This window comes from Haemorhous mexicanus, chromosome 9 (assembly GCF_027477595.1).
Source record: "Haemorhous mexicanus isolate bHaeMex1 chromosome 9, bHaeMex1.pri, whole genome shotgun sequence".
In the NCBI taxonomy this organism is placed as follows: domain Eukaryota; kingdom Metazoa; phylum Chordata; class Aves; order Passeriformes; family Fringillidae; genus Haemorhous; species Haemorhous mexicanus.
The window spans coordinates 4288829-4302053 of record NC_082349.1 but is presented as its reverse complement, the minus strand read 5'-3'; the positions used below and the strand labels follow the sequence as shown (position 1 = coordinate 4302053).

At 44.6% G+C, this 13225-nt stretch overlaps 1 protein-coding gene across 3 annotated transcripts in view; it reads right to left on the bottom strand.

Annotated features, from left to right (window-relative positions):
• DAB1 (DAB adaptor protein 1) overlaps positions 1-13225 on the bottom strand; it is a 415964-nt gene that overhangs the window by 212148 nt on the left and 190591 nt on the right. For all 3 annotated transcript variants that reach the window (XM_059853705.1, XM_059853707.1, XM_059853708.1), the window contains exon 2: positions 3512-3583. The gene's annotated coding sequence lies outside the window, so the exon portion shown is untranslated. The remainder of the gene's footprint in view (positions 1-3511; positions 3584-13225) is intronic.

Sequence of the window (13225 nt, the reverse complement as noted above, 5' to 3'; positions counted from 1 at the left end):
TCCAAATTTCTGGCCTGAGTCCAACCTCTCAAACACAATGGGTTCTCCCCAGTGCCATGTGTTTCCACAGGTCTCTCCCTAATTCTAAACCTGCTCAGAGAGGCTTTGTCCTCCTGCAATGCTCTCCAGCTGCTGCCTCCAGCCTCTGACCTTTTGAAAGCTACCTGGGAAATCCCACATTTGGTAAGAGACTTTTTAAAGCAAACAGTTTACATATGATTAATTCTTCCTGTAGACCTCAAAAAAACCTCCTTCCTGATTAACAAAGGTCACTGAATCTCAAAAGTTAATGGCAGACACTTCAAATATATTACAGCCCTTCTCTACAAGTCTAAAAAAAATGAAGTAAAACAGAAGTGGGTTTGTCTGGAGAAAACAGATGTGGCAGAGGAAAAGGCAAGAAGCTGGGTAGGTACAAACTGGAAAACTGATAGAGGAGCAGCTGGAGAGGAATAGGGCAAGAGCTCTTGCCAGAGCAACCCCAGATTCAGAGAAATAAATATATATCCTTACAGTGAGCAGTGCTGGAGCTCCTGCTGTAGTCACTGGGTAGTGGGATATTCCCTGAGTGTTTGGAGGCTGCACTTTCCCTGTGAAAGACCCTAAGAAAATGTGAAGAGGGAATCCTCAATCATCTTCCTGCACGTTCCCATCATACCTTTCTCTGTAAGGCAGCCATGACTTTGCTACCCTGACTGATCCATAAAAAATTCATAACTGTTATCCATGCTCAATAATTACAGTGTTAATATTTGGGTAATTTAGAAGTCCCTTTCTCCAGCAGAGTTCAGCCTGTGCCACTGAGTAATGCACAGTTTCAGTGTTTATGACTGAAACTGTTCCCTCCCCTTTCTTTTCCTTCCACCTTCATACCTCCAAAATGTTTTCAAAATGTTAGTGAGAAGAGAAATTTGAAGAGAGAATCTCATTACTTCAAGGCAGAATTAAAAAATTATGAAATGCATAATGCCCAATTTATCAATCAAAGCAAACTCTGCAGTTCAGACACACTGAAAGCCCTTCAGTCTCTAATCACTAATAGGTAACACTATCAAATTCAGCCCTACACTCTATTAGAATTGCAGTAGAAAAGCACTTAGTGTAATGCCCAAAGACAGCTCACCAAATACTGCTCACTTGGCTCAAAGACAAGGCTGAAGATGTTAATAATTTGAAAGCTTCCTTAACCAGCGTGCTTTATCAATATGCCCAGAAAATGAAATAAAATACCTACACACAATTTCTGTAGATTAAAAAAATAATAATCTCACTTGTATTCATCCCAAGAACTGTGAGTTTTTTCCCAGATTTGTGAATTACCTGTGGATGCCTTGCTGCAGAGCCCATCATCTCCCCATTGCAAACTGCAGGAATCATTTCCATTCCTTCTTTCTGACCACACTGATTTCGGGCTTGCTTGTAGCAGGATTTTTTCCTATGTCCTCATTTCCTAATTCCTCATTTTCCCATCAGTCTCCCAAGCATCACAAACATACAGTGTGGCAGAGCAGTGATGAACCTCATCCAATCTTCTCCCTCAGCTGTGCCTTCTTTCCTTGACCTCCTCCAAGGGAGGAGGCAAAGACACCAAACCTCTGTGACGGGGTCCAGTGCTCATGTCCTCTCTTTTCATGTTATTTTCAACCTCAAACTTCAGATTTCCTAAGGTTTTCTTACAGTCCAGAGTAAATATCACCAACAGATCATCGCTGTAAAGCACCCAGAGCTGGAGCAGAGCCACCCAGCTGCAGGCAGCAGCACAGTTGTGACAGGGGGATGTAGCAAACACCGAGTTTACACACAGACAGAGACACTGTGAGCTGGTGACAAGCAGTACAAAGACTTATTTGATGCAAAGACAGAATGACTGCATTGCTTATGTCAAAAAAAGATCAGTGGAAGCATAACAACAGAGCATTCTGCATGCTACACACACCGCATAAAGCACAAAAAATACTCTTTATGTTTCATGCGCTTTTCTAGCCTGGTTTCTCAGGAAAAAAACAAGAGCTGTGCAATTGTTCTGTCACTCATTGCTTCCCCAAATAACTTTTGAACCTGTTGGCTGATCTCAGGTTTGACAGATAGGCTGAGGTCTCAAAGGGATCACATTCCTATCAGATGCGTGAAAATAATGGAGACTCAAAGCGGCGCCTTTGCCAGGCTGCCCCCCGCGCCGTGCCTGCCTCTGCTCTGAACCTCAGGGGTACCAATTAGCCCACGAGCCAGAGCAGCTCTGTGGAGCAGGGAACAGCTGGGGGAATGCTGGAATGCTTGCTTACATCTTCAGACAGCGCTCCCAGCAAAAACATGTGCCACAGGTCGCACCGGGAGGAGGGATCAGCTCTCCAGCCACGGGACACAGCGAGGTGAGAGCTCAGGTTCACCCTCCTCCGAGCACAGAAAGGCAGAGCAGAATCCCAGAATGGCAGTGCTCCCAGCCCGAGCTGGCCTTGGTGTGTTTGGGGCTTACAGTGTCCTCAAAGCCCAAGTCACTGATGGTGCCAACGCCCCGAGGATTGCCCTGTCCTCCCATGGCTCACCAATAAATGAAAATTTCTCCCTTGCCCTCCCCTGCCTGCTCCTCAGCAGCAATTCAGCCTCTGAGCTCCTAAAGCACACATGCATTTTCTTGCTGGCATCACCAAAAAAATAAGAGAAGTGTTGCCTGGCAAAGAGTAAGATTTCTGTTCAATTTTAAGGGGATGTGTATGACAGAGAAGTTACAGGACTCTCATTCTAATAGCCAATGCTGCTAATTAAAACTGTTTTGGAAGATCTGCAGCCAGCATATAAATCACCCCTCTATATGCTATAAATAAGAGGCAGATACGGAATTGAATAGCTCCCATTTGTCAACGGAATGAAGAGATTTGATTGTGTCTTTTTGAATAATAAATCCAGACATACCTAGCAGGGCACGGAGAGTTGCTCCAAGTGTCTCTTTTATCAAACAACAATGATTATATTATAGGGTTTGCATTATGGGCCATCATCCATTTCTCTTGTTTTCTCATTTATTGCTGACATCCTCCCTCCCAGATGAAGCATTTTGCTCTGCACAGAATGTGTTCATGCAAAGATCTCAGGAGCCAGGCAGGAGCAAACACTACTGAGTGTCCTGATGCAGGGTGCACCCACCAGGGTGTATCACAGAGCAGAAGGGAGTTTTGTAGGGAAACTGGGCTGTGGAAGCCTAAATACACAGGGTTTTCACCTTAAATACACAGGCTTTTCACCCTAAATACACGGGTTTTTCACCCCATCCTTTTTTCCACAGCACTTCTGGAGGACACTTAAAATACACGGGGTATCAGACAGAGGAGAATTAAATCATTCTTATTGGCAGTGGATGTCCATTTATGCAAAACAATGCAGAGAACCAAAGATAAAGTCCTGAAGATCATCTTAAAACATCATTGAACAATGGAAACTCCAAAGGCATCCACACACAAGAAGCAGATTCTTAAATTAATAATAATAATAATAATAACAATAATAATGATAATACCTCTCTCCTGTGTGGAAATCTCTTTCCAACCATGAACACTACATTCCATTCACAGCCACCATGTCTTTCTCACTGGAAAAGAAAACAAACAAATGGGCACCAATTAGAAAAGGGCATTTATTCATGCTAAGTTCAGAGTAGCTTCAAATTTTGCACATGCACTCATAAAACAGAAGATTTAGGATTCCCTGTCACACGGGAGGCTGCAGAAGGTTAATTGAGTTCACTGTAGAAGTATCATTACCTCTATAACACACCTAAGGAAAAAAGCACAGCAGTCAGGTTATGAAGATAGATTTATTTTAAGCCTTTAAAACTATTTGTCAAATTTTTGCCCTCTAACAGGGTGAGGATTCCTCTCGCTTTGTCCCTAAATTCCAGTGCAGCTGAAGAGCAGCTTCCACAGGATTTCCTTGGCTGTGGATTTCACAGATTTCCCCCAGAGATGCCCTTGTCCCTCCCACTGACACACTGAGCCAGAGAAGTCGTGACCTCTGGCATCTATTCCCACTTTCCCAAAGGAAAAGCATTCTCTGGGGTGGACCACAGGATTTCCTCTCTCCTGCTGAAGGAGCAGCTGGAAGACAGTGAAAGCAGTTCAAGGGGCTGCAGAGAAATTCCTGTGGGCTGTGCCTTTGTCTTTGCTTCTGCTGGGGCTTAAAGTGGGGAGAAACAAAGGGGGAAATCTTCCCATGTGGGATCCCTCATCCCCTTCTTCCAAAAAGGGCAGCAGCTGCCTGTGGTCCCCTCACTATCACTGGGATGAACAGCCTGCTCTTCATCTGCTCAGGCTGGCAAAGCTCTCACCTAGGTGTGCTTATTTTACCAACAGTAACTGTTAATTGGGATGATTTTATTGTTATTTTGGGGTTATGCTTGCCAATAAAAAGGAAAAGACAGCACAGGCTGAAAGGATTTGATGGCTACACAATTATTTTGAGACCCCAGCCTGCCTCCCGAGGTGCTCACCTGGCTGTCTGCCCTCCCCTCGCTCCCTGGAGCTTCTGAGCCTAAATAATGTCCTGGGCACCACAAGCTGGGCCATGGCTCTCATGTCACCAAGCCCGCAAGGACTTTGCAGTCCCTGTTTTGTGCCCGATGATGACACAAAAGCCACTGCAGAGCAATTCACAACGCAGGCACACACAGAGCGCGAAACAGGCAGATGGGAACTCAGAGCACAAAGAGGATAAAACATCATTTTAACAAAATCCATTTGTTCAGATGACCCCAACTTGAAATTAAGGTGTTAAAACCCAAGACAAAGCGGATTTCTGATTGGCAGCCAGTGATGTCAGCCCTGTGCCAATTATAGAGGGAATTCATGTGGCTGCCTTTAAAAAGAAATAATTCCCTCTCTGATGCAGCAATAAGACATTGCAGACAGCCCATTTGCAGGGGATTACGCGGCACTTCTCAGGTAGTTAAAGTCACTGAGCCTTTTGACCTTGTGCCTCCTAACACTACTGCAGGCACAATCACCCAGGGACGCGCTGCTCATCATGTGCGTCTTACTGCTTAAACAAAACCCAGCAACCTGAGCCCGCCACCCCGGGCTCTTTGCCTGTGAATTATTACGCCGAAACAACACGGGCATAATAAACTGCCCTATTTATTAGCTTATTCTATGATTTCAGAGATGACTACACAGGCTGAGAAAGTGGAGGAGAAAGTGCCAGGCTGGAGTGAAAGCATTTCTCAGGTCACTGCCTTAAACACAGATTTTTCGTGCTGCCGCGATCCTTGCGCAAGGCGAGTAAATCTTCGCAGGCAGCAGTCCTGAAGTGGCTGGAATTAATCGTCCCTCCAGATGGGATCCGAGCTCACTCACTGCCACAACGTTCAGCATGTAATGAACACCAGGCAAGGTGAAAATTGATATCAAGAGCACTTCTAAGAGCTAAAAAGTTAACACTTAAATTGGAAATCAATATACGCTGTAAGTATTGATCAGCAGAACAGGAACCCGCAGGTTTTTGCCTCTGCTGAGTGGATGCTGTTGGAGGTTGAGCTGAAGTTCCATTGAAACACCCTTCTTTTAACAGTTATTAAAAAAAAACACAAAGCAGCCCAACCTTATGGAGTGATTATCTAACTTCATGGAGTGATTGTCTAACCCTTCCACAAGTGCATCCATTCAGAACAACCAGGAACGTGCCAAGCCAGGTGCCAGCAGTGACATTTTTAGTGTCCTTTAGCTTTTGAAGCCAATCTTTTGTCCTTGAGACCAACAGAAGAAGCCAGGGCTGAGGAGCAGCACCTTTGAGGAGGATGGATGGCCTTTGTGGGCCTGTGCCTGGTGATGGGGCAGAGATTTTGAGCTTGCTGAGCACATGGAAGCCCAGGTGTCACCTCTGCAATGCAGTTCACAGCTCCCCTCACCGTGCTTGCACAAACCACCTCTGCTGCCTGGGGAAGGGGATCTCTGCACCGTGCCCTGCTCTGGTGGGGACACAGCTCCTTGGGTCAGCTGTAGGTGGAGAGCAGCTGCAGAATGTGTCATCCCATGCTGTGTGTCTGCTCAAAGCAAGCTTTTCAGACACGCTGATGAATGAAAGAGCTGAGAAAAACAAATGTCTCATTGTTTGAGTCCTCCAGCCTGCGAGGAAGCAGGAATTTCTGTGCTCTACATCAAAGAAACACTTGACCCTATGTGATCAATTCCTCCTCCTAATTATTGCCCGCTGAAAGACCTGAACTTCTGTGAAGTCTCCCAGGTGAAAAGGGGCAAGAATATCTCAGAAAAGGTTAGAAAATCCGTACATTTCTATAAATATTTGTTGGTCTGCATTCCTTTAACTTTGCATGATTAAATACAGCCTTCTTCTGTTCTTCCACTTTATCCTCCAGGGAAATTTATCATCAAAATTATTGTACAGCATTCATTACTCTAGCCTCATTTAAAACCTTGCCCTACTTATTATTTAGGCTGCAAAAAAAATGTTGCTTTGTATAGTATTTCCTATAATAGTCTCAATCATTACATTTAAAAGATTGCTGTAAGGCAGCTTAGCCTGCATTAGAGGAAAATAAAGTGGGATGCCATAGTTAAGTGTTACAGTTCTAATTCGGCTTTTGTTTCCCAAATCATAACAATGCAATGTTTCAGTTCCTTAAAAGGCTCTCACTGCTCATTAGCAGCATCCAGGACTTCAGCCCCTGGAATTCAAAGGGACATCCAGTGGTTCTTCTCCCTTAAAAATGGTGGGGAAAGGCAGAGGGATGGGAAGGAATGGAAGGGAGGCAGGAGGCTCCATCAATTAAGAGGTGGGGCTGTCTTTTAAATCAGTGGTGCAGGGAACACAGTCAGCTGTGGCAGAGCAGCAGGGAATGCAAATAAATTATGTTTGTTTAACCCTTACTCAAAATCTCTCTTTAGGACAGAGAGACAGACACAGCTGTTGAAAAGAAACAAATGCAGAGTTTAAACGGAAGAAAAAAAATTAACTTAAATCGCAGTAATGCCACATGAAACCTCTTAATTTGGGCTCCTACAATAGTGAGACTGCTCTGATGCTGAGCACCACTGCTGGCCTTTTAGATAACACTGTATTGGTGTTTGTCTAACCCTTCTGTGCTCCTGAAAAAGCACAGCTGGTCCTGCACTGCAGACCCTGCTGGGCAGGTGATCAGGGAAAAAGCATCTCCTCCCCATTAGCAGCCCCACCAAGATCTCCTCTGACATGGGCTGCAGAACCAAAGACTTTGGCTTCTGCTTTGACCACATCAAGCTCAAACTGAAATCACAGGTGGGCAGAAACCACTCATTAACACAGCACATTTTTCGGAGGTTATGACATTTATTTACTGTTTAGGTTGTTCTGTCCTCCCTCACTGCCTTCTCTGGACCTGACTGACCTCAGAGGCTTTTTGCTACCCCAGACCTGGCTATCCTTCCCTCTCTTTTCCATCCCAAACCAAAGACTTACAGGACTTAGGAACACACAAGGAACCCCTGGTTTAACCCTCTGCGATGGTGAAAATTCCCCAGTTATTCCTAATCTTCACTTCAGGTTTTGATTCCTGACTCTACTTTTCCCTTTCACCCACCCACCTTGTCTTTCTGACTGCTTTCTACAAGGGGCCTTGCAAAGACCTTTCAGCATCGTAAATAAATGAGATAAGCCAGTTCCTCTCTCTTCCTTTGGTATTGAGGAGTTCAAAGACTTCCAAGAGATTAAGAGAGAAAGACTGTAAGTGACCTGCTGGGTCATCAAGCCTAGGCTTTCCCTATCACTTCCAGCCACATCCTACACTACCTTTCTACTGGATAAGCCTGATCTTATCAGCGTCTCCCAAATGTTTTCTTTTTTTTCTTATCATTTGAACCAGTTTACGAGGTACAAATGAAAGGCTTAGTGGTCTGTAACTCCCTGGATCATTTTCTTCCTGGTGTCACTAGAAGGCACCTTGTCCTTTCTATCCATTGAGCACACACATTCCTCATCACCCACGGGAAGGGAAAAAAGAAGTGAATTTTGGTGGAAGGAAAGGAAGGGAACAGGATGGTGGAGTTAATGTTCATACAAGATGTACTGCCAACTCTGGTACATGCAGACTGGTGGAAAAATGAAAATTCCTATTTTATCATAGAATCACAGAATGGTTTAGGTTGGAAGGAACCTCAAAAATTCAATTCCAGCCCCCCTGCCACAGTCAGGGACACCTTCCACTGGAGAGAGTGGTCAAGGGAGGGATCAATACTTTCCTTGGCTATTATTTTATCATTAGACTTCACAGATAAATAAATATTATTTTCTTTTCTACCACTAATTGTATGGATTCAAAGCTAATAATGAAAAATATGCAACACCCTGCTATTTGTCATGCACCAAACACAGCCTTCCCATCATTCTGGTCAGCAGAGGTTGTTCCTGATCAGTTCTGATGAGCTGCTGGTGCTGGAGGGACTGTGCTCATTAGCTGGGCTGTGCAAATCACCCTCCACCAACCCCACAGTCACCCCAACACCCAGCTCTGGGTGCCAGCAGCTGCTCAGCACACCCAGATGCACGTTGGCAATCCTGCTGGCGTTCAATAAAATCTGGTTTTGGAAAATCCATAATGCTAAAACACCCCTATCACCATAAAAGGGGCTTTCCCAGGAGGGAAGTATTTTGTGCAGCCTCTCCCTTGTCATTTACATGCAGAAAAAGCTTTAGGTCTGTAGCTGGCTGCAAAGAGCAGCAGAGACCTCACCCAAAGGGGACACCCCTAGGTTCAGGACCAGGAGAGGTCAAACCTCACTACAGTTCTTTGGTCATGGGTGATTTCCAGGCAAGCAGAGCCACAGCCCATTCACCCACCACTGCACAAATCCTCCAGGTTACAGTGCTCACACACAGGGAGCAGCTTGTCACCTCCTCTGGGTCCCCAACCCTCTTCTTACACACAGCAAACATGTCAACAGGCCACGGTTCCACCTCCTGAAGCTGGTGTGTGAAACACTTGGGTGCAACCAAAAGGTCTCCCCAAACCAGTGATGTCAAACCAGGTTCCTGGAGCAACCTCCAGAGCACACAGAGGTGGGCAGGGCTTGAACTGCAGATCACCCACTAATGCAGCAAAAATGAGCATTGGGGTGAAGCTGAACAGATCCTCAACACTTACAGAGGAAGGGGAGGAAGAAATTTGGATTTTTATTTTTTTCAGTGATGCATTAATTCTATAAGTTGCCATACAACCTGCTTATCTTCAGAGAAAAAAAAAAAAACAAGCACACTGTTTTCTGTAATAAATTGGCACTGCCTTCTCTTTTATGAAATGGATCTATTTGTACTTGGATACTCTGAAAAACAGCAAAACCCTTACATAAGCATTTAGACAAAAAAATATTAACAAACCCACTTTCAACCTAACATGACTCCCTTGGAGAGCCTGTCTGTTTTGGCCTGACCACAATCCCCCATTCCCAAACATCCTGCATTGCTGGGCAGGGAGGAGGTAGGAGAGCTGGGCATGAAAAACTGGACTTGGGCCTGCGAAGAAGTAGAAGGAGGTGTATGAATTTTTGTCTTTGTTTCTCACCATCCTGCTCTGTTGTTAAGTGGAAATAAATCAAAATCATTTTCCTCAAGTCCAGTCTGATTGTATCCCACCACTTCCATGAGAGAGCCTTAACAATGCCATCCACTTCCTGACCCCCAGACGACTTTGCATCAGCAAAAAGGAAAATCACCAGCACTGAGGGGATGGGTGGGGGATTATCAGCAGCTTGTCAGGAGATGACTCACAGAAATCACACACCTCCTCCTCCATCTCAAACCTGAAGCAATGAGCTGTCGGGTTGGCAAGAGTCTTTTCTGTCCCAGACCTTCCAAAAGAACTGATTTTCAACATTTTAAGCAGAAAGGTCCAAGTCCCTAACTTGAAGGGATACATCTTTTCCTGTGGTCCTTTTTGCAGATTTTACAAGAGGTCAGCCCATAAAAAAAGGTGGTCAGACCATCAAATGCTTGCTGGGCTTGAGGTGGCTGGTTTTGACTTCTGAGTAGCTGGATCTGATTCTCTGTCAGTTCACTGTCACTTTCCTGTGCCCAGCCCCCGAGTCTCTTATCTGTTAAAAATGAAAGGTTTGGAACAGGAGAGAAGGTCATCTCTGCCTGTGCTTCTGTTCCACAGCCAGTGTTGTAGAACAAATACTGATGAGGATCATGATGATAATGAGGAAAATAATAATGAGCATTGATCTCGATGGAGATGCTCCTCTGTTCTACCCAGGCCACTGAGATGAGACTCAGGAATCCCCAGACATAAAGGATGTGTCACACTAAACTTTAATTAACAGCAAATCACAACCCAAATGACACATTCCCCCCCTTCACACTCTCAATTTTCATAACTGACTTTTCACAATGAAACTCCAGGGGACATTTGAAACTAGAGAAGAAAGCAAAAAAAAAAAACTTCTGCCTCCACATACAGCTGGTTATGCCAAGGGAGCCATCCAGCCATGATTCCTCTCTGATTTTGTACAGCAGGAACCACGAGCAGCTTCAGCCTGGTCCATGGAGAGACATCAGCAGAGATGAGAGGAGAATTAGGTCTGCTGTGCTCCAGGGAAACACTCTTGGCACTGAGGTATTTCACAGCTTTCCCTGCTGACAGTGCCCTGGGTGTCACCAAACGAACCCCATGCTCCCACAGCTCCACTGGGTGATGCTTTTCACTGCTCCAGCATTTTCCCACACAAACAAATTAACCTGGGCACTGTAAGGGACAAGGCCTGGCTGGCCAGGTCCCCTTGTTCCCAGCAAGGAGCACTGGGGTCACTGGTGGCACCATGGCATAAGCAGCTCTACGGATTTCCAGGGTTGCTCCCAACTCCTATCAGGATCAGAAGAAATCAATGCTCAAAGGAAAGTCACGTAGCTGTAAATAACCAAAAAGTAGTATTCAGGACTGAAATATTTACTTTTCAGATATTATTTTTGCTGGTGGTGTTTCTGTAATATAAATATTTTAATCCTGCTTTCAAGTGCCAGGTTTTTCAGTTTTTTCCCAATAAATGTGAAATATTTTTTGATTGACATACTCTATAGCTGCTCACACAAGGCACCAAGCAGGCAAACATGGGTTCCCTTTCTGTCAAAGCCTAAGGGAGACCTTGTTTATGAAAAGTGCAACATGCAGAATTTTTTAAAGGACTTTTTTTTTTAATAACTACCACTAAATCGTCAACTGATTTTATGGACTAAGTAGGAGGAAGTAAGGAATATCTCAGGCAATTCCATGCATTTATATCCATTACATATAAACTCATTTCAGATTGATCATGGAAAGGATAAATTGTTCAGATTAAATCAATCTCAGGCAGAATAAGGTCACAGACTTGTGCTATTAACTGCAATTGGCCACTTAAGGAGAAGATACCAGCAGAACAGTCAAAAAACCCAGTTTTCTTCCAATGATAACATATCCCATAAATATTCCCCATGGAAAACTTCATGTAAAGCCACAGCTAAATTCAGAGTACAACAGGGAACAAATAATGGGACTTTCAGAGTCCCATGCTGTTGTTCAGCCATCTCTCCTCTCTGCAAGCTGCTCCTACCCAGTAAAGAACAGGAGATCTGACACGAGGAGATTCAGCTGATGAAGCACTCAGACCAGAAGGACACAAAGCTGCACAGCCCCATCCCTCCTACATGGCTCTGCATGGGCAAAATCAACATTTACAGCACTGGGTAGACAAGCAGCAAGGGATTCCTGATCCTGCCTTTGGGACAAATAAATAACCATGCTTAAAAAAAAAAAAGGAAGAAATAAAAGGCCAAGTTTGGATAAAATTTAAGCAACACCAGTCTTGAAAATTGTAACTTAGGCAGCTCAGAGTGCTGTAAGACAGGGATCTGTAACCTAATTGAAGTGAATAGCTTGAAGTGCCCTGCTATTAGGGAATCAAAGCTCTGGCATATCTGCTGCAGTGTCTGTGAAAAAGCAATAAGAGTGTTTGCCCACCTTACAGAGATAATAGAAGTGGTTATGTTTGTGCAGAAATGTGATCATGTAGAAAGCACTGTGGTATAAAAGTGCTAAGTATTATTATTAGGTGTATGTTTTGGTACTCCAAAAAATACAATTTATTCAAACTCTATTTCTTTGACACTTGTAACAGGCTTCCAATGTGGCTTAAAACCCCTGCTCAAAAATAAACATCAGAATAATGAGCTTTCCTTATTTAATTCACCAAATAGGCACAATAAGCTCATGTTTAAACAAAAAATGAAAAGGAAACTTGCTGCTGTGCCAGAACAGCAGCACAATCAATTTTAATTAGCATTGCTCATTGTGGGAAATGATAAGGTATCAGTCATAGTAATTGGTGGTGTTGACAATTAGTCAAAGTTATTAACATCTCAAGACCCAGGACAAAAAAAGCTTGCTGAATTTTAAATATCTGGAGAAGGCTTGCCTCAAAATCCTTAATTTTCACACAGTCTGAAACACATTGCTCAGATTCATTATTTGTCAGCTTCCCATCAGAGCACAAGCACTGGGATAACACCACCAACCTGACCTGGCTGGTGCTTGATCAATCCAAGTTTCCCCTGCTGGGAGCAGGGCTCCCTCCTCTCCTCCCCTCCCACAGCCCTGCTGCCTCCCTGCTCCCCATCTCTCTCCCTTTGTTTCCCTTTTCTGCTCCCAAGGCTCATCCCAGACCCTCTCCCAGACTGAATGGATCAGGGAAGGGTTCCAGGCAAGGGAAAGGCCTTGGAGTGGAGCATCTCCAGCAAGGTCCCATGCAGGAACAGGAGCCTTTGGAGCCGGAGCTCAGGTGGGTGCTGCCACACGAGCAGCAGCAGCTGCTGCTTGCAGGAATTGCCTGGAGCACCTCATTTAATGGCCAAGGAGCAATGCCTCAGCCTTCTGAGAAGTTCAGGTGTGAAGCAAAGTCTGTGACAAGACACAGCATAGAGAGTTTTGAGGGTTTTGTCCTGGTCTCTCTTACCCCAGAAATGTCCTGCCTGAGTTTGCTCTGACTTCTGCTGAGAGAGGATGTGCAGAGGAGGTCAGGGATGACAAAGCTGAGCAAACCAGAGAGCCCACCCGTGTGGTTCACATCAGAACTGACACAAGGATTTCTGGTCTTTCACTGAAGTTTATGGGTCAATATCAGGTTATTTTTCTGGCCACCAAGACCATAAATTCTCCAAGGTCTAGCACTTGGCTACTTGTACCTTCATGTTTCAGTGGGGAATTCCTGAGACACCC